General features: G+C 48.8%; 2 long non-coding RNA genes across 2 annotated transcripts in view; one reads left to right on the top strand and one right to left on the bottom strand.

Moving 5' to 3' along the window:
- The window catches only part of LOC107055020, a 33,475-nt gene extending 29,203 nt beyond the window's left edge, over positions 1-4,272 (bottom strand). The window contains exons 1-2 of the long non-coding RNA XR_001469930.2: positions 4,005-4,272; positions 663-805 (exon numbers count right to left, since the gene is read on the bottom strand). This is a non-coding gene — a long non-coding RNA (uncharacterized LOC107055020). The remainder of the gene's footprint in view (positions 1-662; positions 806-4,004) is intronic.
- Positions 1-20,863, top strand: part of LOC101748601 — a 236,523-nt gene extending 215,660 nt beyond the window's left edge. The window contains exons 6-7 of the long non-coding RNA XR_006932075.1: positions 8,331-12,376; positions 16,165-20,863. This is a non-coding gene — a long non-coding RNA (uncharacterized LOC101748601). The remainder of the gene's footprint in view (positions 1-8,330; positions 12,377-16,164) is intronic.
- Positions 20,864-21,137: the final 274 nt, after the last annotated feature.

Here is a 21,137-nt window from a genome sequence, read left to right as displayed (position 1 = left end):
CCACTCTGGGATGGAGAAAGGAAAGCCAATGGGAGATGTTTCATTCCCTGCAGACACACAGTCCAAGTGTAACCAGCACAGCATTGCTGTAAGTTCCAGGCTAGGAGCATCCATAGCTGCCCATCCTCTGGACCCATCACACTTGCTCAAATCCATTCCACCATCACAGGTCCATTCCCACCTCTGTAATTTCAGAGCTGAACCTTGTGGGTCATAAACACCCCAGAAATAAATTGGTAACAAAACTCTTCACAGAAAGCCAAAATAAGCTCACTGACATGGGAATCATAAGCAGAAATCCCTGCCTCCCTCCCTCTTACATCACTGCCAATTTAGGATTCATTTAGGAGGAAAGAGACACCATGGGTACCCCAGCATGGTGCTCCCCTGGCTATTGCAGTTTCAGATCTGTCAGGATGTACATCTGTGTGCATCCATCATCCCCATTAATGCTGCCCCAAACCTTTGCTGAGCAGACAGAGCTCACGTCATGCAGCGCCGCATCCTCCCCAGCAACACCAGCTATCGCTGCCTTCCTGCAGGCAGGGCTGGATCAAACCTAGGAAAGTTCTTCAAGCAGGGACTTGCTTTGCTTAATCACAGAATTACAGAATCATCTGGGTTGGAAATGATCGCCAAGTTCAACCATCAGCTTGACTTACCAAGTCCCATCTCTATTCCATGTCCCTTGGTGCCACATCCATGAATGTCTTCAGTACCTCCAGGCATGTAGACTTGCCATTTCCCCAGACAACACGTTCCAATGCCTGAATGGGGCCACCATCAGAGACATTTCAAATGCCACCTGCAACATAAGAAACACTGAGGACCAGATGCTGACCATCACCTTTACAAGAGGACAGCGAAGAAGGCTGCACAAGAAGCACTTCTGAAGGTTTCACAGTCACTGCCATAAAGTATTTAATGCATGATAAAAATGGCAAGACCTGGTGAGGAGATGGAAACTAGAGCCTTGCCTTACAGATGTTCATAAAATATTAAGTGACTTTAAACAGAGGAGGAAGATGCCGCAGTTCAATAGACCACTGCTACACGCAGGTCCAGCAAAAACAGGATTTCTTTAAGAACCATTAACTCCCACACCAGCACTAATGGTTCTGTGGCTGCTCGTTCCTCTTGCTCCACACCCTGCAAACAGCTTTATTTAGAAGCTGAGATTGGAGCCCAGCTCTGCGCAGAACACATGCCTGGATGTAATTAGGCAGCAGCCAAGCACGGCTCCTCAGCCAGGGGAGAGTGGAAATCCAGGTCAGGTCGTTCACTGCCCACAGCCACCTCCAACTGGCCTGAAAAGAAATGAATTTGGAGATTCTGTAGGGCTTTTCAGTCCTCCTCAAAGGGGACAGAGGCAAAGGTTCTTTGGATGAAATGAGTTGGCTGCCCTCGGTGGGGAGCTGGGGGCTTTCACATCCACCCTGCCTGGGATGGACTGAGCGTAACTCGGTGAACCTGCAGAGTTCCTGCCTTCAAAAATGTAGTAGAGCAGGTGACTGCAGGCTGGTGTGGAAAAAGGCTCTCAAAGAACGGACCCCAAATCTGGACTGGCAGCCCTGAGCCATGGAGGGCAAATCATTAAAGTCAGAAAAGAGCCCAAAGACCATCAAAGTCCAACCATCAACCCATCCCCGCCATGCCACCAAACCATGCTCCTCACTACGGAATCGTTAAGGTTGGGGCAGACCATTCGGATCATTGAGTCCAATCACAAACCCATCACAGAACGCAGGGGTACCGCAGCCAAAAAGGAGGTCAGGAGCATCGGAGTGGATGTGAATACCTGGGTGTCATTTGGCTGCAGTACAAATACTGAGGAGAAAACCGTTTCGATAAGAATAAAAGTCTCTTCTTTGGACTGCAAAGATCCGTTCATGTTTATACAATTTATATACGTGTGCGTGTGGCTTAGTGAAAAGGAATTAAGTGTCAAAAAAAGAGAGTCCTTCAGAATTAAGGCTTATTTCATTTAGGCAGCGTTGAAAGGCAGAACGCCGGGTGTCGTGCAGAGGTTTCTTTGTTCGCTGTCACAACTCAACGTGAATTTGCAAAACACTTCGACTAAACCCATTCTGGTTCTTCTGGCAGAAGTGTTCCAGGTGACAACTTTTACCCAGAAAAAAAAAAAAAACCCAACAGTTTAATGTCAGCCCAAAGAGAAGCATTTCATTCATGCCATCCTGAAGAAAAGAAATGAACGTTCAGCAACTAAATTGGTACCTATAGGGTGAGGGGAGATGCTTTCCAGAAATCCCCATTTCTATACAGACCCAATAGAACAAGGCATGGATCTGTGAACCCTTGGGAGCCATTGGATGGGGAACCCAACCTCAGTGCTTGTAACGTGTGCTGGGAGGGACTGAAGTGCAGCTGTGGAGCTCCGTGTGTTACCAGCAATATGACAGTTATCATTGATATCATTACTGTGAATGCATAAACCAGAAACCCAAGCGTGCCTCCTGCAGCAATGCACTGCGAGGTAACAAAACCATGAATGGACCTTCCAGAAAGGGTTTCCTGTTTTCCTGGCTAACGGCCCATCCCAGGATTCGGGTCTAGCCAAATCCTACACTCTAAGGAAAGGCATTTCCCCTTCTGTTTGATGGGGAACTGCCAACACATCTCATCAGTACTTATCTGAATCGAAGGGGAGACGTTCCATTTTATGACGAGAGGCAGACAGCCAAGTCCCATTGATCTTCAATGAAAATCCCTCAGTGAAAAGTCCCTCATCCCCTGTCACAGCACGAAGAGAGGGGCTTTGCCTACACAGCCGGTTCTGTTCGAAGGCACGCATCATCCTCGGGTCTGAATTCCTATTGCTATCCTGTTATTATCTCTGATTAAGCAGGGTGAAGAGGAAATTAGGCGAGTCCTGCATACTCACAGCGATGTGCCTTAATGAGCCCTGCTTAACCCATTTGTTTTCTTCAAGATAAAGCTTCCTGGGAGGGTATTCACCACCAGCCCCCACCGCTGGACTGTCATCTCCCCCTCCTGAATATTAAGCCCAGGCACAGCCCCAGTGGGTCAGGGTAATGACTTACTTTCAGTATTTAAAGCCAGCCCAATAAAACTCTAAATGACTTTCTAAGGGTGCAGTAAACTCCTCACAACATAATCAATGCACATTAACAAAGCAGTGGGAAACCAAGAAGTTCTTGGGGGAGGGAGGATAAAAGCCATGCCATGAATCTTTCTCATGTTGCTTTATAGGGCAGGAACCTCCAGCTCCCTTATTACATTTGATATATATAGATGGGAAATATTTTCCAGAGCCATTTATATCTTACTCTGGGTTTCCCAAAGCAGCTTATTTGAGCAGAATGGTTCCAGCTAGCCCTGATTTTTCCAAGGTATCTAAATGCCTCAAGTGCATATCAGAAGGGCTTTTTACAAATGTCACAGCATCATTTGGGGCTTCAGGGACCTCAAGAGGTTCGATTTCCTCTAAGAGAAACTTCAGGTAGGTTCTGCGTCCGCTCAGGTCCTCATCCAGCCAACCTCTGAACATCTCCTCCTCTCTTGGGTTGTCCCAGGGCTGCCCAGCCTTGCAAAGAAGAGTCCTTGGTGCCATGCAGCTTTTGGGGCTTCATTCCAAACAGTGGCACTCAGAAGATGCCCATTCCCCTGCCAAGAGCTTATGCTTGGCCGTCCCCACTTCCTGGGGCTCAACACACCACAGGATGTGCTCCTGCATGACAGGCTGGACAGAAGGATGCTTGAGACCTGCTTGCTGCTTTCTCTGCCTGTCAGCAAAATTAGTCACTTCTAAACATAACGCATGAGTTTTACACCTCAAGTGGAAAATAGGTCCTTCTCTCAAAGCTGGAATGAGTTTCATTCACTCTGACTTGGGCACAAGAAAGCTATGCACTTCAAATTAAACACCTTCCACTTTCTTAATAGTACTACTTACTGTACTCACCATGCATATATGATACTACTCGTAATATTTATAAGGAGAAAAAGATCCAAACACCAATTACCTCATGCTGCAGTCAGACCTCCAGTGAGCACTGGAGCATGGTAACCAGCTCAGACTCGATCACATCTCAGTGTTTCAGGGTAGCCAGACCAGTCCTGCTCCTGGGCTGCTGTCAGGCGTAGAGCTCCAGCCAGCATCTCCAGTCATCTCCCAGTACCAGCATCACTATGGGATCCAGAGGTCCTATCGTGCTCCGCGTCCCGCTGTGCTAGGAGCTGCATATAGACACACAGCCAAGTCCTGGCCCAAAAAAAGGCTGCCTTAAAAAAAGACAAGACAGATGGAGGCACAGATTTATGGAAAGTCACACAGCAGGTCAGAAGCAGAATTGAAATGAGAGCGCGGGCGAGTAGCAGGCCTAAGATCCTCAAATTAATGTTTTTGCTTTGGCACTAAGATACCACCCATACACCTCTAATTGCTCGTTCAGCTATTCTGGCCACCTTGAAATCCTCACTTCAAGAGCTGATAAAGAGCCATAGCACCCAGGAGGAGCTTCAAGCCCAGACTGCTGCCTGCTTCTCCCAGGATCCATTTCTTTGGTGTCCTCAGTTTTCACTCTCCCATGACAATTTTCTCTAAAGGTTGGCATGATCTCCAACTCCTACTGCTTTCCTTGGGCTCTGACTCACACTGACCTTTCCCAAACCCTACTTCCTTTAGTAATCAAGACAAGCTACTGTTGCATCATTAGTTTTAAGAGCAGATAATGTTACTGATAGAGGCCATTAATTATTACATCAGCAATCATGCTAAATATGGCTTGTGTTCATTATCGCAGCGCTGTGTTTATGTTAATATGATGCTTATAAACAGCATCAATGGTAATTGCAACAATAATGCCACCACAGTTGCAAAGCGTGTACGTAGCATCCGTCTGCTCAGAGTTGCACTGTGATGGATAATGGCACTGCCATCTGGCAATGCTGGCTGCGCGTGGCTGACACTGATCAGCATGGCAAAGCAGGCAGCCATCTCCGTCCCAGGAGCTCCCACTGGTTCTGGCTTGCCAGCAGCCATAAATCACCTCTAAACAGCTCCTGGAGAGGAGGATGGGAACCCACAGGCAAAAGCTGGGAGCACTGAAATAGAAAGCAAGACAGCTCCTCACTGCAGCGTGCAAAGAGGCCCATGGAGGGGAGTCTGCCAAACCACACTGGAAGAGAAGAGAGACATCACTGCAGAAGTACAGATCCTTCAGAGCAGCTAACATTTTAGTTTCAATCACTTCTAACAGCAGCTCTTTCGTGGTTTTTGCTTGGAGAAGAATCCCTCTTTCCCTGCGTCTGTGTGCTAATGAGGTCCTTGCAAAGCAAAATAGGACCCCACTGGATGCTATCACCAAGGCTGTATTTAACGCCTTGAAAACACCCTGTGAGGCAGAGATGTCACTTCCACTGTGCAACACACATCTTTTTGCCATGCAAAGAGGGCAGGTGAAGGGGAGGTATCCCTGCACTCGCCAACCCTGGGGTTGACTGCAGATTCTGCACCCCTGCAAAGAATCCATGTGCCCAAAATGGAGAAGTGGCAGCAGTGTGCTTCCCTATGGGTGTGTGTCTAAGTATGCCAAATGCCTACTGGAAGCAGCTAAACTGCTCAGACATGGGATCTTGTTGAGCATTCCCCTTCATTGCTGGGACCAAAGGGAGATGTTGAAGACAAAAGAGACATCTCTTAGTCCATGGTCTCCCATCAAAGAAAAATCATTCTTGTCCCGTAGGACAAAAGTGGTGGATGAAGCTCAACCTGCAGCAGCAACGTTATGGCTACAGACTTTTGTCCTCTACTGCCATGTCACGAGGAGGATTTCATCTGAAGTCTTTCTCAGATCGCCTACTACAGCAAGTCTGAAATACATGGCTCTTTATGAACCGGTGCATCAAAAGACGAATGCTCACTCCTGCATCTCCTCCTCCTTCCTGCAGGAAAGTGAGGAGAGACTTGTGGAGAAGATTCCTAAATCTAAACCTAAGAAGGCCTGATTGCTGGGAAAGGTGCCAGCCCCTGGCAGCTGGAGGCACACTTCAGCACAAGCTGAGCACCACTTTTGATTATCTTGACCTACAAAGAGCAATGCCATAGCAAAACCCAAGCAGATCCCTTTTGTGCAGCACCAAACGAGTTTGTCTCTGCGTCGGGAGCTCTATAGGATTTGCCCACAGAGAAATGTAAAGCAGAACAATTAAATTCCAACGCAGACAATGAGCTTCCTCTGTGAAAATAGCAGGAATGAGTGGTGAATAGAAGGTTTATGTTTACAAACCAAATCCTTTTGAGTTTCTGATGACAAATTTTTGAGGCTTCCACAGGAATTTCTTTCTGAGTCAAAGAAAAACAAAAGATCCTTCCTTTTCTTGTTAGAAATGGTATTTCAAGATGGAAGAATTAATTCCAAGACAAATATCTTTACAACTGTTCTCATCAAAGAGGGAAAAAGAATCAGAAAATCTGGCACTTTTCTCTCAAGAAAAGAACAGTTTTGACCGAACCATCTTTTTCCAATGGAAACAAATGTCTGTCCTGTGAAAGTACGTCTCCTTTCGTCAGCCCTGTTGCTAAATGTGGCACGCTCAGGAAAAGCAGCAAGCTGCAGCTCTGTCCCACTCCCAGCAAACACAAAGGCTCCCCAGCTCAAATCAGGTGGAATAATGACACACCTTAATGAAAGAGCAAAGTTTCGAATAAACTCTCCTTTTTCACTCCTCCCAGCTCAATCGTGAGCTCTTCAAAGTTTCTCCTCTCATTGAGTTGAGTCATTAGTTTTCAGATAAGTGATGCTCGAGCCTTTGATTAAAATTGCTGGGGAGCGTCTCTGCATGATTAAAAAGAGATAACACAATAAAAAGAAGAGGACTTTACACCATTATTACAGCAAATAAGTGCAATTCCCAACCTGAGAGCTGCATCAACTTGTCTAATATAATAAATGCTTCCCCTGTTGGAAACGTGTCAAATTAGACTTCAAGATGCCAGCCCTCGGTTTTCAAAGGCCTTGAAGCTTTACAGGGCACTGCATGACTGCAAGCCTAATATGATGGAGAGCAAGGAGGTGAGACTGCCCCATAGAGCAGGGCGCGGAGGGAGCAGTGCTTGTTAGTGCTGATAGGCACCAGAGCAAGTCTGCTCCGTCAAAAAGGTGCAGATAGACACACATGATGCTAAGAAAAGGAGCCTGGAGAGGAGCCAAGGGGTGGATGTGGGGTCCATGGTGGGAGGGTTTGGGCTGCTCCCACCCGTCGATACACTTGTGCATGTGAAGCTCTGCCCTAGGCCGAGCCGCAGGCTCCTTGCAGTGAGCACACAGCAGGGGATACGCCAGAATAGCATATTGTCTAAGCAAGAAATGTCATTTCCAGTTGTATCCAAGCAAAAATAGCTGTTCAGAGTGATTAAAAATATAAGCCATTTCCAGTCCAAAGAGAACGTCTGCACAGGAAGTTATTTCAGAACTACCCCATCTGATTCCTTGATGCAGACAAGGCACCAGAGAAGGGATCCTTCCCTCCCCAGACACGATGTAGGGCTCCAACTGTAGGTGTGAAGATCCTGTGCTGCTGGGAGCTTGTAAAGTTGTGGATGGATAGCTCACAGATGCGTCCTATTCGTAGCTTAAAGTATACAAGTTTATCATGCAAATGATACGTCAACAGAATAGCTGCACTTGGCAAGATTTCCCAAAGTAAATTAAGCAGTTAAACGTGCCATGTGTAATATTAAGGAGGTTATGTGTTACATGTAATAAGCAGACGAAGCCAAGTTGTCAGGAAGCCAGGTTTGCTCAGAAGTCTGAAATTCATCTCGGAGGAACCAAGGTGTGTTGGTGCCTCTTCCCACCAGAGCCTCGGGCACAGCAGCCTTGTGTTGCTGCCAAGGTCCCACGAGGTGATGCAGTCTCAGCTGGGACCCCGCAGAGGTTTTATCTGTGTGACTGTATCCAACCTGAGCCCTATGGTCAGCATCTCAGGAGCCAGTGCTTGTGCTCTCTATTTTTCACAGCTTGAGCTCAGTGCGCCTGGGAACCATTTGCAAGGGTAAAAATAATGCATGATCCAATCTTCCCAAGGCTTTTCACTTCCTGAAGGGTGGAAATACCAGGCAGGGAAAGAAAGGAAGGGAAAAAAAAAAGAAAAAGAAAAGCTCTTGGATTATTTCAGCTCCACAAATTGCTCCCCGAGGCGAGCAAATGCTGTAAAAAACATACACAAACATTCAGATTCGAGTTTAACCAAATATCGGGACATTTGGATTTATTCAAGTGTCAGCAGCCCCCACGCTCAGTTATTTCAGGCTCCCTTACATCAGCAAATGTTTTTCTGTTCCGCAGAAATTCGAAGTCAAACCTGGGGGCTCCAGACCCCGAAAGAATGGAAGGGAAACGTTCCCTGCCTGCCCCGCCAACCAGCTCGTTAAACTCCAGCCCTCCTGCTGCTCTCCAGTGATTTATGGAGAATCAAAGCCAAAGCCCCACTTGTCTGTAGATGGGATGCTTGGATTCGAGGTGTTGTTTCAAAGAAAAGTGATGGATCAGAACCTGGAGACCAGGTCCAGCCCAGTCCCCAGCAGCAGCCCTGACCTCTTCTCCACCACCTCCATCCTCTGCAGGTCCCTCAACCTACTCAGCACCTTATTTTGAAGGGAAGGAGGCTCTTATCTGACCCGCGCTTCACATTTCAAGGCCGCCACGAGCCTTGGGCTCATATTTTTCACACGTCCTAAAACATCATCCCTCCCCCGGCACAAACGTGCATACATTCCTTATGGTCTGCTTCCCCTCAGGGCCCCACAGGCCTGAAGAGATGATAAAATTTCTGTAAAGTAGGTGTTTGAGGCATTTCCTAGCAGTTCGTGACCCCGCTGAAACCCCTGCGAGGAACGCAGTAGGATGCTTCACATAACTCTGAAAAAGGATGTTTTGGAGCTAATTGCTTCCAAACCATCCAAGTGATGAGAAATCCAGTGCTACCAGCAGCTCATTTCCTTTGCTGTTTAAATACAACACCCTGCTCTGGGCTGGGCTGTCCTGGCCCAGGATCTGGGCACTGCTGCTCACACTGCTCCTGCTGTGCCGTGAAGCTCTCGGTAGGACCATGTCTCCTCCCCGCAGGTGTAAGGATGCCATCAGCCAGCTATTACCAACTCTTGGCCAAATTAAGGAGATCATGCTCCTTGACTTGACCTCTGAAATGTGCGATTTCCCATTCATTAGTCTTTTTCTGACTCTTCCTTGAACCTTCCCCCCCACCCTCCAATATTTCCATGTCCATTTTGAAGCACAGAGGCATCACAGCCTTCCAGTGCAAAACTGTTCGCAGGCATTGCTTGATGACCTCCATCTCCACAGAGCTCTCCTGAGTCACCAGTTACCCATTCTCCAGCCTTCTAAGGGCTAGATGGGAATCCCTCACCCAACTTTCAGCTGGCCTGTGTTAAATGTGATGAATGGGCTGACATTTGACCATATAAAAATACCATGTTTACTTGACCCAGGGCTGCCAAGCAAGCCTGAGGCTCCACATCATTAGCTGGGGCTCTGCAAGAGTCACTTCTCTTCCCCTTTCTTTGTGTCCCTTTGAAAATTTTTCAATGAGGATTTAATGGATTCTTCTCCTTTTCTTCCCCGAACCATTGCTGGAGACATTACATGGGACAGGGTCAGGACCAGCCATTTTGGGTCTCCTCAAGAAACAAGGCTGTTTGATATCAGTTCTTTCAGGACTCCGTTTAGAAAGCTAATTAAAAACGCCAGCCATTTAATGTGCACAATGTTGATTTTGGATGGCTCCTCTTCATCCATTACAACAGCCCGTGATGCAAAGCCAAGCACTTTTTAGAAGTTTGACCAGTTTAGGAATAAGCGTAAGGCCAGTGACAGCTGGCCTCCAGGAGACAGATGGGCTCTGAGAGCAGGAGGAATTACTGCGGCCAGGAGTCCAACCTCCTGAGTGACACAGGCTATAAAATGGCATCCATTAGGCTCCTTTGAAAATCCCAATGATAAATCTTCCTGGTCCAATCCTTTCCCTCCACAGCTCCCCTGGAAGAAGTAAGGTTGCTCAGGGTGCTCAATAGGATGCTGGTAGGGCCAGCCTGGCTCTGGCCGTATTCAGATCTCTCCTACTGGTGCAGCAAACTCCCAAAAGCATTCATAGTTTCCATGCTGCTAATTTTAGGGCTTTGCTTTCCAGCACCCACAGACTTGGAGACACAGCCTGCTGCCTCGCTGCAGCTTACATGTTTTCTAATGGCCCCAACCCAGAGATTTACACTAAGCCAACTCATTTTGAAACCCTTCCATAAAAATGCCTTCTGCAAACAGATTTGTTTCATTATCGTTGAGCTCGAAAGTGCCTGAAGTAACAAACAACTTCAAACTCCTTCAAATTTATCCTGGCACCGGGCTTGCACTTCATTTAGATGCTATGTACCTGGGTGCGTGCCCTGTGGGGGACAGGCAGGAGAGGGACGGATGGAGCTCTGTGCAATGTATCAGTGATTATGGTGCAATAAATATTGGATGGAGGATCTATGATAACATCTATTACAGCTTTATGAAATATTGATAGCGTCTGAATACATATTGCCTCCTGAACAGCTCGTTCCGGAGATGTTTAATGAAAGACATCTGTCGTTTTATCCTTGAATCTACATGGAGGCAAAATTTAGTCTCCATCCCCACTGTAATCTCCGTGAGGCTTTCCAGATCTGCGAGGAAGTGGCATGAAATGCTCAGGCTCACCTATATGGATGGGTCTGTTTTATGCACACACAGTCTTCCATTTTGGGAAGAAGTTAATGTTGTGCCTTTCTAGAAACAACCTCTTTGCAGACAGCTGGCTTTAGCAGGACCAACTTAAGGCTGCCATGGCCAAACAGTGGGAGCAAATGGGGCTCCCAGGAAAACCAGCTCATCCGTCAGGCATTCATCCCTGGCTGTGCACGTAACCCTGCACACAGCACACACCCTGCGTGAACCCAACGCGCTGATCCCTGACACATGTTCACCCCAGATGCCCAATGTAATCCCAAATTAAAGACATATGGTGTTACTTCTCACCTCACAAGGTCTCCCCAGGCGTGCACATGCATGCATACACACCAGCCCTCCACACCACTGATCATTTCAGTCTTTATTCACTTTCCTCCTAACACCGCAAAGCCCACCCTGCTCAGGTCCTCCCAGCATAGGAAACTGAAGCACGTGATCTCCAGACAGAAGGAGCTATCGCCTCCTTCACATCCAAACCCAGATTTACCATCATCCACCACCATCTGGAGCAGCAGCTCTCGGCTCACATGCTGTGCTTTGTCCCCATCTGGCCTCACCAAGGGCAGTGTTCACCTCCAGGACCCATTTGCTTGCTCTGTGGATGGAAACACGTTTCTGCCTTTCTTTCCCACAGCCTCAGGTGATGGGAAAGCCCTCCCAGGCTTGAGCCAACATCTTAGAATCGTGAAATCATTTGGGTTTGGAAAAGACCTTCAAGATCACCGAGTCCAACCACCAACTTGCCCAAGGCCATGGCCAACCCCTTGCGGTAAAGTGGCACAACAAAATCTTTCTGGTTACCAGGCATCACGTGGCTTCGTTCTCACACTGATAATTCTAATTATTCACAGCTCTGCACTGCTAAAGAAGACAGAGAAGGTAGGGGCATCAACACACAGCCTCTCCTCTCCCCTGGGCAGAGCCTGCAAAGCTGATCTGAGCCCACGTAAACCCCAGGCTGTATCTGCAGGCCGCCTCCACAGACCTGCCTCTCACCCTGGCCCTGCTCCCACGCACTCACCTCGCATAAAGCCACGCACCTGTGGTCTGAACTAGAAAGGATGAACTTTTCCAGCCTGAGGGCTGACAAGCTGAGCCTCCTCAATTGCCTCAGCAAGAATGAGAATCTCAGCATCACCTTATTTCCCAGTTTCACTGTGCTCATAAAATGCTTCTGCTGAACCATGGGGCATTCAAGACAACATAAGAAAGAGAAAGCAGAAATGACTGTGAGACCTCAGACGCATGTTTTCTGCAGATCAATAGCCGCTTACTAGCAACACTTCCCCGGGAACATCTTCCCCTCCTATGAACTATGTCTGATCCACCCAGCCCAGCCACGGAGGAGTAATCCAACACCACCACCCCCATTTGTTACCACTTAGGAGAGTCTACTGTACTCGCAACAACAACACGTGGCCCTCCTCTGCTCTGAATTAATGATGGGTGCGATTGTGTTTCCTCTCTCAGCAGGAGGAAAACCAGCACCCGAGCCAGCCCTGTGCTCCATGCATCTCCTTCACCAGGCCTGGGGAGAAGCACGGAGCTCACTCCATGCTGGAACGAATTGCAGCCTGGAGCAGGTCTTAAAGAAAGGCATGCAGGTATGAACATACTGCAGGTGATGGGTGATAATCCGCTTTTGTTGGTTTTTTTTTCTGGTCTCATTTCTTAGACTAAAATGGGTCTTTAGCAAGAGCTCAGCTTAGCTTTATAAGCTTAGCTTCTTAAGAAATTGGCTTGATTTTATCACTGTTATTTTATGAAAATGAGAGTCAGATTTTGCCTATTCCGGTAAATTATACCACTTTCTAGCCAAGGTTTGAGAACAATTTTGCAAATACCTTGAAAGCCCTTGTGCGGACAGTTCTTACCTAGCAGGGTTATTAAACACCATCTTCAGCTAAATCAATGTGGATTCAAGTAGTACAGGAAAGAGACAAACTCGCTCCCCGCTGTTTATCCTCTCCCTCAGTGATTTCTGCAGCCCCAGATTGGAGTAATGCTCTCCGGGCTCTCAGCTCACCCATCTCCAGCAGGGGTGAAGGCACACGGATGTTCAACCTGCCACACACTGCTGGTTGGAGCTGCCCCTTCTCCACCCCCAAGGGATCATCCCCAGGCTCAGCCCATCCCTCCCCTACAGCAGCAAACAAACAACCCTTTGTCCTTTCCCATCCACCTTCCTTTCCATCCCAGCAACATATTTCTTTCTACCTCCCTCCGTCAACCCTATTTCAATGGCATTTCCCTTCCTGCTGCCAAATGGATGCTTAGGAGCGTGGAGACAGTAAAACATTGCGCTAATGTCCCTTGCTGATGCATAGACTCCTCCCATTATTGGTACAGCAGCATCAGGTTATACACCGTTAATAGCCTTTCCTCTTGTTTATAGCCTTGCTGGCACCATTCCTGGATGTAGCACCGCTGCTTTCCCCCCCAGCTGTGGGCTCACGTGGCACGCGTGCGATGTGCAGCTCAGCACATGGCGGGGGGCACCTCCAGCAACCAGCATGGCACAAACACACAGCAGCAAAGCCAGCCAAGCTCATCTCAGACTGGGCAGGGGTTGGGGAGGAGATTATTTATTGATTTATTTTTTTATTTATTTTTGCAAAGTGAGTGAATAATTCATAGGCGAACCATTGACATGATAAATTCCTCCACTTCTTCCCTTTAGCGAGTTGGCTGCGAACAACTTTCCAATTCTGCTCCTCTGCGTTTTCATTATCCAGAATTATTCACTAAACAATTGCTTGGAATCATTCTAGGAAGCAATGCCTCTGCTGGGGGCAGCGACGCCTACAACGGCAATGAGCCTTCCAGCACCAGGGTCTGCCCAACTGGGGCAGAGCACCGAGCTGTGCAGCCCGGTTTTCTCTGCCATTAGATGAGCAGAGTTCTGCAAATCAGGTTTCCGCCGCAAGTGCTCATGTTTACAAATCAGCAGGAGCTGAAACTGCTGAGATGCAGTGCTGGGTGGCACTGGTGCTTCCAGCAGCACTTCTGCCAACACACTCCATCTCCGGTCCCACGGGACAAGTGGCACAAAGTCTCTCCGTTTCCATTTCAGCTGCTGCAAACAAGCTCTGCCCTTCACAGAGCACTGCTGGCAGTGCACACAGACTCAGAACCCACTGCTGGGCTCCCAGCTCCACGCACTGCCTTTGATATTCATGGGAGGCAAAAGAAAACAACCGATGGTTTGCTTTTTAATTTCATGGGAAATTTTGGAGGTGGTTTCTGCTCCATGCTGCACTTCATTTGCTCATTCACAAGCTGACCCAAACCCCCTTATGAACAACCGAATGTCTTCAGCACACACAGCTCTGACTCCAAGTCCTTGATATTTATCTGCCTGTGGTTTCCAATACCTGAAACCTGGCTGACCCAACACAGTGAATTTGGAGGAAGCTCGCCAGCTGATGACTCCGACTGCCCGACAGGAATCGTCTGGGGTGTATTTTCTGGATATTTTATTGCAGATGAGACACCTGACACCATGAGGTCATAAGCAATTTCCAGCTCTCTCCAAATCACCCGGACGGTTCCAACCCCAAAGCCAACAACATCATCCATGGTGCTGGAAAACTTTCCGTGCTGATTGTCGGTCATTTGCCACTTGTAACTCAGAGGGAGGGAACTGCTTCCCCCCCCCTTTGCCTTCTCAGGGAAATCAGCCTGTGTTCTGCAGGCCAACCAGGCTGTAAAACCCACAGATCGAGGGCTCTGCCTCTCTATTTATTGAGAATCTTTAGTCCAGTGGCAAAACGACAGCGCTGTACCTGCAGTTCCATCCTAGGTGGGCAGGATATTAACTTCTTTGGTCATTGCTCTGATTCAGCATCTGCTTTCCCCGCATCGCATCCCTGCGTTTGGATTTAGATTAATTCCTGTCACCATCCCAGACGTGCACGTTTACGGAGCTGACAAACTAATTTGCCATAAGTGACAACGACCTGATTTCTGCAAAAGTCAGAATGCTGCCAAGCCCTCCATTTAAACGTGCACAGACACGAATTTCACACTGAGGAAACACAATTGCACACAGACAAGCAGAAATAAAGAGCTCCTGTGCAGGGAAACCTGCAGATGTTTCCCTCCTTACATCACTCCTGTGGTGCCCTGCTCCCACCCACCCACCTTGCAGCACTGTTGGCAGCCTGCAGCATCTCCCCTTTACATGCAAGGCTCCCCATCTGCTTCCATACCAAAAGCAAGCAGAGAGATATGGTGTGCTCAGACCCCATAGCCTGCTCAGCAAAGGATCAGGACATATCCGTGGGTCTGTGGGTACAAACTCATTCCCCTGAAGAGATGCATCCCTGATCTGCAGAATAACACATCTCTGGGACAGTGCAGCTTTCATAGAATCATGAAGGATGGAAAAGACCTCTCAGGTCACCAGGTCCAACCCCAACCCATCCCACCATGCCCACTAACCACGTCCCTCAGTGCCACCCCTCCATGGTTACTGACCACCCCCATGGATGGTGACCCCACCACTCCCAGGGCAGCCTATGCCAATGCATCACAGCTCTTTTGGAGAAGATTTTTTTCCTATTGCAGAATTTGAGGCCGTTGCTGCATTTCACTGCATCCTGGAAAATCCCAAATCCAGTAATGTCCTCCAGCCATGCCATTTGCCATCAATAAATGGTAGTCCCAATCCCCAGCACAGCCTGCTGCTTGTCTTAACCCAGAGCTGGGACATAATCTGGGAGCCAGTTTCTGCCTGGAAAAGTGAAGGTGGTTGATGCAGAGGTGATTGTTCCATTCATTTGGGGATTTTTAACTGTGAGAACGATGGCTCTGCCCTGATGCCTCCATTTCCCCATTTGGGGCAGCTGAGCTGAGGGCTGAGCACCCAATAAGCACAAGGAGATCCCATTGTGCTCCATCCTCATACCACTGCTTCTCCTCCCGAGAGCTCAGGACACAATAGCACAAACAACTATTTTACAGCCAGAGAACCTTAGGATACGAGACTTGAAGTCCAGATTTCATTATAACTAACCCCTACTGATACAAAGAATGGGTAAAGCCCTTTTGAAACGGCAGGACTCACGCTGTGCCTCTGCACAGAGATGGCAGCCACCACCAGCTCTGTGCTGCAGGAGAGCTGGAACTGCCAGAACCAATTCACCCTGTGCCCTGAAGCACCCACCAGCTCTCACTGCACACAGGGAGCAGTGAGGGCAGAAGGGGCTTTGATGGAGGGGAAGTAGGGTAGGAGCTGGGGCAGCTGGATGCCCCTCAGTCTTTCCAAAGACACCAAAGGGGCCCTTGGTCAAGTCCATACCAGTTTCTCCAGCTGCTCAGGGGAGAACTGTGCTGTGTTGCTAGGTTTCAACTTGGGTTTAATCCTCTCTTTTTTTTTTTTTTTTGTCAGAAATTCAGGTTTGACACTGAATTCAAAGGGATGGGTGCTGCAGAGAAGCAGAGTGCAACCAGGATGGAGTCAGTGGCCCACCACGCACAGAAGACTGAAGTATTGATCCTAATTATTACTGAACCCAAATTAAGACAAAATCCCTGTCCATTTGCTGAATGCAGTTCATACTATTCCAAAAGGCCACACTAAGCCCCAGCTCACAGTGGATTTTCACAGCTCAAGCACAGTGCTGGGCACTCCCATGGCTCAGGGTAGGAGGGCTCAGTCTGCCCAGGCATCTCCTCAGCCCCACACCGATGTGTTGGTACCTAGATCTAGAGAGTTAGATAACACAACACAGCATCTTCAGATTCACGGTAATGTGTTGTTTAAGGAGGCCAAAACATCAAGGGGGACCAGGCAGGACCAGGACCCTCAAATCCCCAACTTCACTCCCCCCTCCCCCTCCACCATCCTCTGAAACCAGGACCGCAAATTGAGCTTAGCCTCTTCCTCCCCCTCCACTCACACCCTCACTCCTTGAATTAAGAGGAAAGAAAATGAACGCTGCATGCTGCATCCTGCAACTGAGGCACTGTGCAGCACCATCCCCAGTGGATGCAGTCCTCTGGAGACTACAAGAAGTCCCAGGGGGGCATCAGCAGCCGTGGCACAGCATCCGCAGCACAGCGGAGTACCACTGCTCGCTCTCCAGCCCTATTTCTGTGTTCCATGCCAGTTGGCACTGCTGATTCTGTGGTGCTCTGGAGTACCCTTATCTCTCCAGGAGAGGCTTTCACCACAGCCCTTGAGCACTAGGAAATGGAGATACTCAACTGCTCTACATCAATCAGAGGGGGAGGCTGGGAAGGGGAACAGCGTGTCCCCGCCTGTCGCTCCATGTAAGCTCTGCCCTTCACTGCTGACAGCAGATTAATTCCCAGCCAAAGCACAACACCCTCCTGATGGAGAGGGGAAGCCTTCAAAAAGCAAAGCCTCCCACCCGTGAGTGCCCTGAAGTGGGGGGCGCAGCTAACAGGCAGCACAGGAGTCCCCAGGACGGAGAGTGCTTGGACAACACTGTCCATTAGTACCTGGGTATGGGTGGTGCTGCAAACAGATTTTGCCAGGAAGCCAGTAGTGGCATCCCCACAGTGCAGCAGGTCTGGGAATTTGGGGCATCTGGAGATGGTCACAGTGCAACGACAACATGGTTGCGTTAGGGACCACCCCTTTCCCCCCTAGCTCTGTGGCTGGAGGCTGCGAGTGGGCTCCCACCAGCTCCTGCACCCACAGGGAAGCTTTTCCCCAGGCTGCTCAGATGAGAGCCCAGGGAAAGGGGGAACTGTCTGCCTGTGCCCTGGGCAAGCTGGGCTGCAATTTCTCTCCTCCCGCAGCCCACGGCACCAGCTGCCCTCCCAGGGGCTGCTCTCCTCCTGGCATGCTGTGAGTCACGTCTCTGATGTCACCTCTCCACGTCACTGGAGCTTGGAAATGGATTTAATGAGCCCGTGTTTTCTTCAGCTAAGAAAAACCTCAAAGAGGCTTATGCTCGAGCACCCTGAGGAGCCAGCAGGGCTCTCTGCAGCTGCCACAGTCCCCACAGGAGGACAGATAGCTGCACAGTGCTCCAAAGCAGGGCGGTCAGCACCAAAAGCAGAGCGCCAGACATGCAGGGGACAACGCATCACAGAGATGGGAGGATGTTTGTCCACAATGCGCCCTTCCACATTACCACCCTCCTCATGGGACGTGGCAGGTGATGCCCTGCAATGCCTCATGATGCTCACGGGGAGGGGACAGCACAGTAGTGGCACCGTGCCCACACTCAGAGGACCCAGCAGCATCTCTGAGGGCTGCCACACAATAAGCTGAGGTGGTGGCCATTGCTCCTCATGTTCTCCCACTCCCAGACACATGTGCTGGACCCATCCCCACAAACATCTATCTTAGGCCGCCCAGCAGCTTTTTTAACACCAGTCACATTGGGGATGTGAATCCTGATTCACAGCAGTATAGATTGAAATGTGAGCCTGTGGTGTTTTCAGAAGAACAAGTCCTTGTAAAGCAGAAGGGAACAAAATTCATTATCAAAATCAAGGGAAACGAGGAACATTTGTTCTCTTTTATGAAGGTCACTAAGAAAGGAAGCCCTACATGGGGTCCCTGAAAAGCCAGTAGTGTATGCAGTCAGCAGACAGAGGGCATCTTCTATTAATGAAGGTGCCTCACCAAAAACACAGGCATCATATAAATTATCAGATAATGAAATTCCAGTTAATTTGCTGCCTGGTCAGCTACAGCCCTCCTGCCATGCTCCTGAGCCCAGCCAATAACATTAAGAAAGAATTACCTTGCTACTAGGGCAGCTGGTGGAAAACCACATCCCGATTACTCGATTCAGAAAACAATATCTTCTCCAGGACAAGAGGGGTGGATGCTGCAGCCCCATGGCCCTCCACACTGGGTTGACTACACAGGGACATGTTCCCAACTGATTCTTGCAGCCCTTTACCTTTTAGCAGCTTTGCTACCAGGATCTCTTGATGGGATCCTTTTGCCCAGTTGCTCATGGGCATCCCACCTCACCCACAGCTCCCTGTTCTCTCCTGGGTTTGTGTCTCCTTACCAGAACCCAGAAGAGCAACCAGAGAACAAGGAGATGGCATCCACCCCCTTTGCTCAAGTAAGTTCTTGATCCCATGGGTAGAAAGAGACTTAAGAAGGGGAAGTTTGGGGGAACCTTCCCCTTCTAAATAGGCTGTAGTGGTTGAAAGCAAAGACAAGGCTCAGGAAGAGGTCCTACATCCTCAACATGGAGTGGGTTTCAAGTACAAACTGCATTATAGCTCCTTCCATTCTCCTTCTCCATCTGCTGCTCCAAACTATCAGAGCACCAAGAATTCAGCATGCGCCATGTAATTTTAAAGCCATTATGTAAGCTGCTCTCCCCTCCCCACCTCTCAATGTCTCCAATTGGTGTGTCAGAATGTAATTAGCTTTTGATGGGATGTTAAGATTTCTTGAGCTCCCGTGGAGAGGTAGCATGGGGAGAGGCGAGGCAGCGGATTGTGATTGTCACTCCCCACATAAGTGCTCGAAGACCCTGGAAGACTCATTTACAAAAATGTAAAATAAATAAATAAATAAACCTAAAAGCAGCAGACCCAGTAGGCTTCAGCTTAATTGACTGAATTTGTGGGTTATTTATTTATTTTTTTACCTCCGCTTGGTGAGAAATGAGAATTAACTCTCTCATAGCCAACGAAGGAGCGCCATGCTGTGGCAACGGTCAGGGCTCTATTGCACATCCCAGTTGGAGAGGCTGGAAGCACTGAGCTGTTGGTTCCTGCCCTTCCAAGCAGTGCCAGCTTTGCTGCTACAACCAACTGCACGAGGACTCCTCCACCAGATTCATTACTGAGTCCTCCAGCCCTGCACCACAAAAACACCAGCCCTCCTGCCAGGGCACCCAAGAAGCAGAAAGGTTTGGGCATGGCCAAGTGTGCTCCCACAGCCCAAAGGTAACACTTGGAATCCAGATCCGTGAGTGTTTCGGGGCTAACAGACCCAACTTGAGGTGCTTGTAATCTGCCATGGTGCTTTTACAAAAACAAGCTCCTCTTGATGTCTTGTTGCCAGCCTCCCAGTGCCCCATACCACAGACCAGTGCTCTCATGGTCATACCACACACTCAGACCTTACTTCACACCCTTTCCCCAATAGCCGACCCACTTGGAGGTACAGAACGAGGCAGGCAAATCCCCCAGAACAAGTTTTCCACCATCTGGCTGGGCCTGAACTTTCACAAGAGCATCTGCCCCAGCCAACAAGCATTTACGTGCCTACAGATGGTGCTCATATCACCGAGCAGTATGTTTGTCTACACATTGACCCTGGCCCGAAGCCCACTGGAGTCATCAGATGCTTTTCATTAACTCCAACAGGCTGTGGATGGCAGTTTGGTCAGTCTCCACTGGTGCAGGCAGAGGCACTCAAACGAATCCTGCAGGATGCTCAAACGTGTGTGCCTCCAGGTCAGCCCATAGCAGCTTTCCCAAACACAAGCCTGCCACAGACTCCTTCCAAATGCACGTGGCTGGATATAAATACGCCTCTGTCTCTGAATTAGGTGATGATGTGAAACACAGGCACATCCAATACAATAATGAGCCATTCCCATCAAATGCCAATTCAACTGGATAATGGGCCATATTGATTGCTTCGAGGACCAGACCAATTTCACTTGTCCTTTTAATGATTATTATGACATTATCTATATTATTTCTGCTCAGAAAGATTAATTCCCCATTCCCCACCCCAATCACTCTGGATGCGAGGCCATTCAAGTCTCCATTCTGAACAGAAGCTGAGGAGACCTCTGCAAGGACTGGACTTAATTCACTTCTGAAGTGTTATCAGGCAATTGGAGCTTTTTTCTCTAATACTGCCACTGGCATTAATGGAAAGAAAACAATAAATGTATCTGGTCACCAAGCAGTCAGCCTCCCCTTTCGTAGCTCTACTGACATTTCTGTTTCCAGCCCAGACAGTAATGCATTCCATTTTAATTTTAGCAAACGCTTTCTTTATGATCAGAGACGTTATTCATTTGTACTTGTTTGCATCTCCCTTAAAATTCAGTATTTCATCCGGGGATGCAGGGTTATGGTCTACTTCTCAAAATAAAGCACATGTGGCACAATGATATTTCAAATGATTTCCTCGAGTCTCTTCTTCCCAAAAGCAGTGATTGCCTTGCTGGCAGCTGGCCGAGAGCAGCCAGCCCCCATACCCAGCCACGGTGCAGCCGTCTGCTGGGGCCCTATGGGGCTACTCTACACACCCCTCAGTTTTGGGGCCCAAGACTGCATCAGACCCCCAGAAAGCACCCCCCATTTTGCAGCTACCTGGAGAAAAGGTGATTCTGGATCCTCGCTGCTGTGCCTTTCCCAATGTGTGCTCTGAGCTCCGTGCAGCAGTACCTGTGC

Source organism: Gallus gallus, chromosome 23 (assembly GCF_016699485.2).
Source record: "Gallus gallus isolate bGalGal1 chromosome 23, bGalGal1.mat.broiler.GRCg7b, whole genome shotgun sequence".
Taxonomy (NCBI): domain Eukaryota; kingdom Metazoa; phylum Chordata; class Aves; order Galliformes; family Phasianidae; genus Gallus; species Gallus gallus.
Note: the sequence above shows the minus strand (reverse complement) of the source record. Positions and strands in the feature narration are given on the sequence as shown.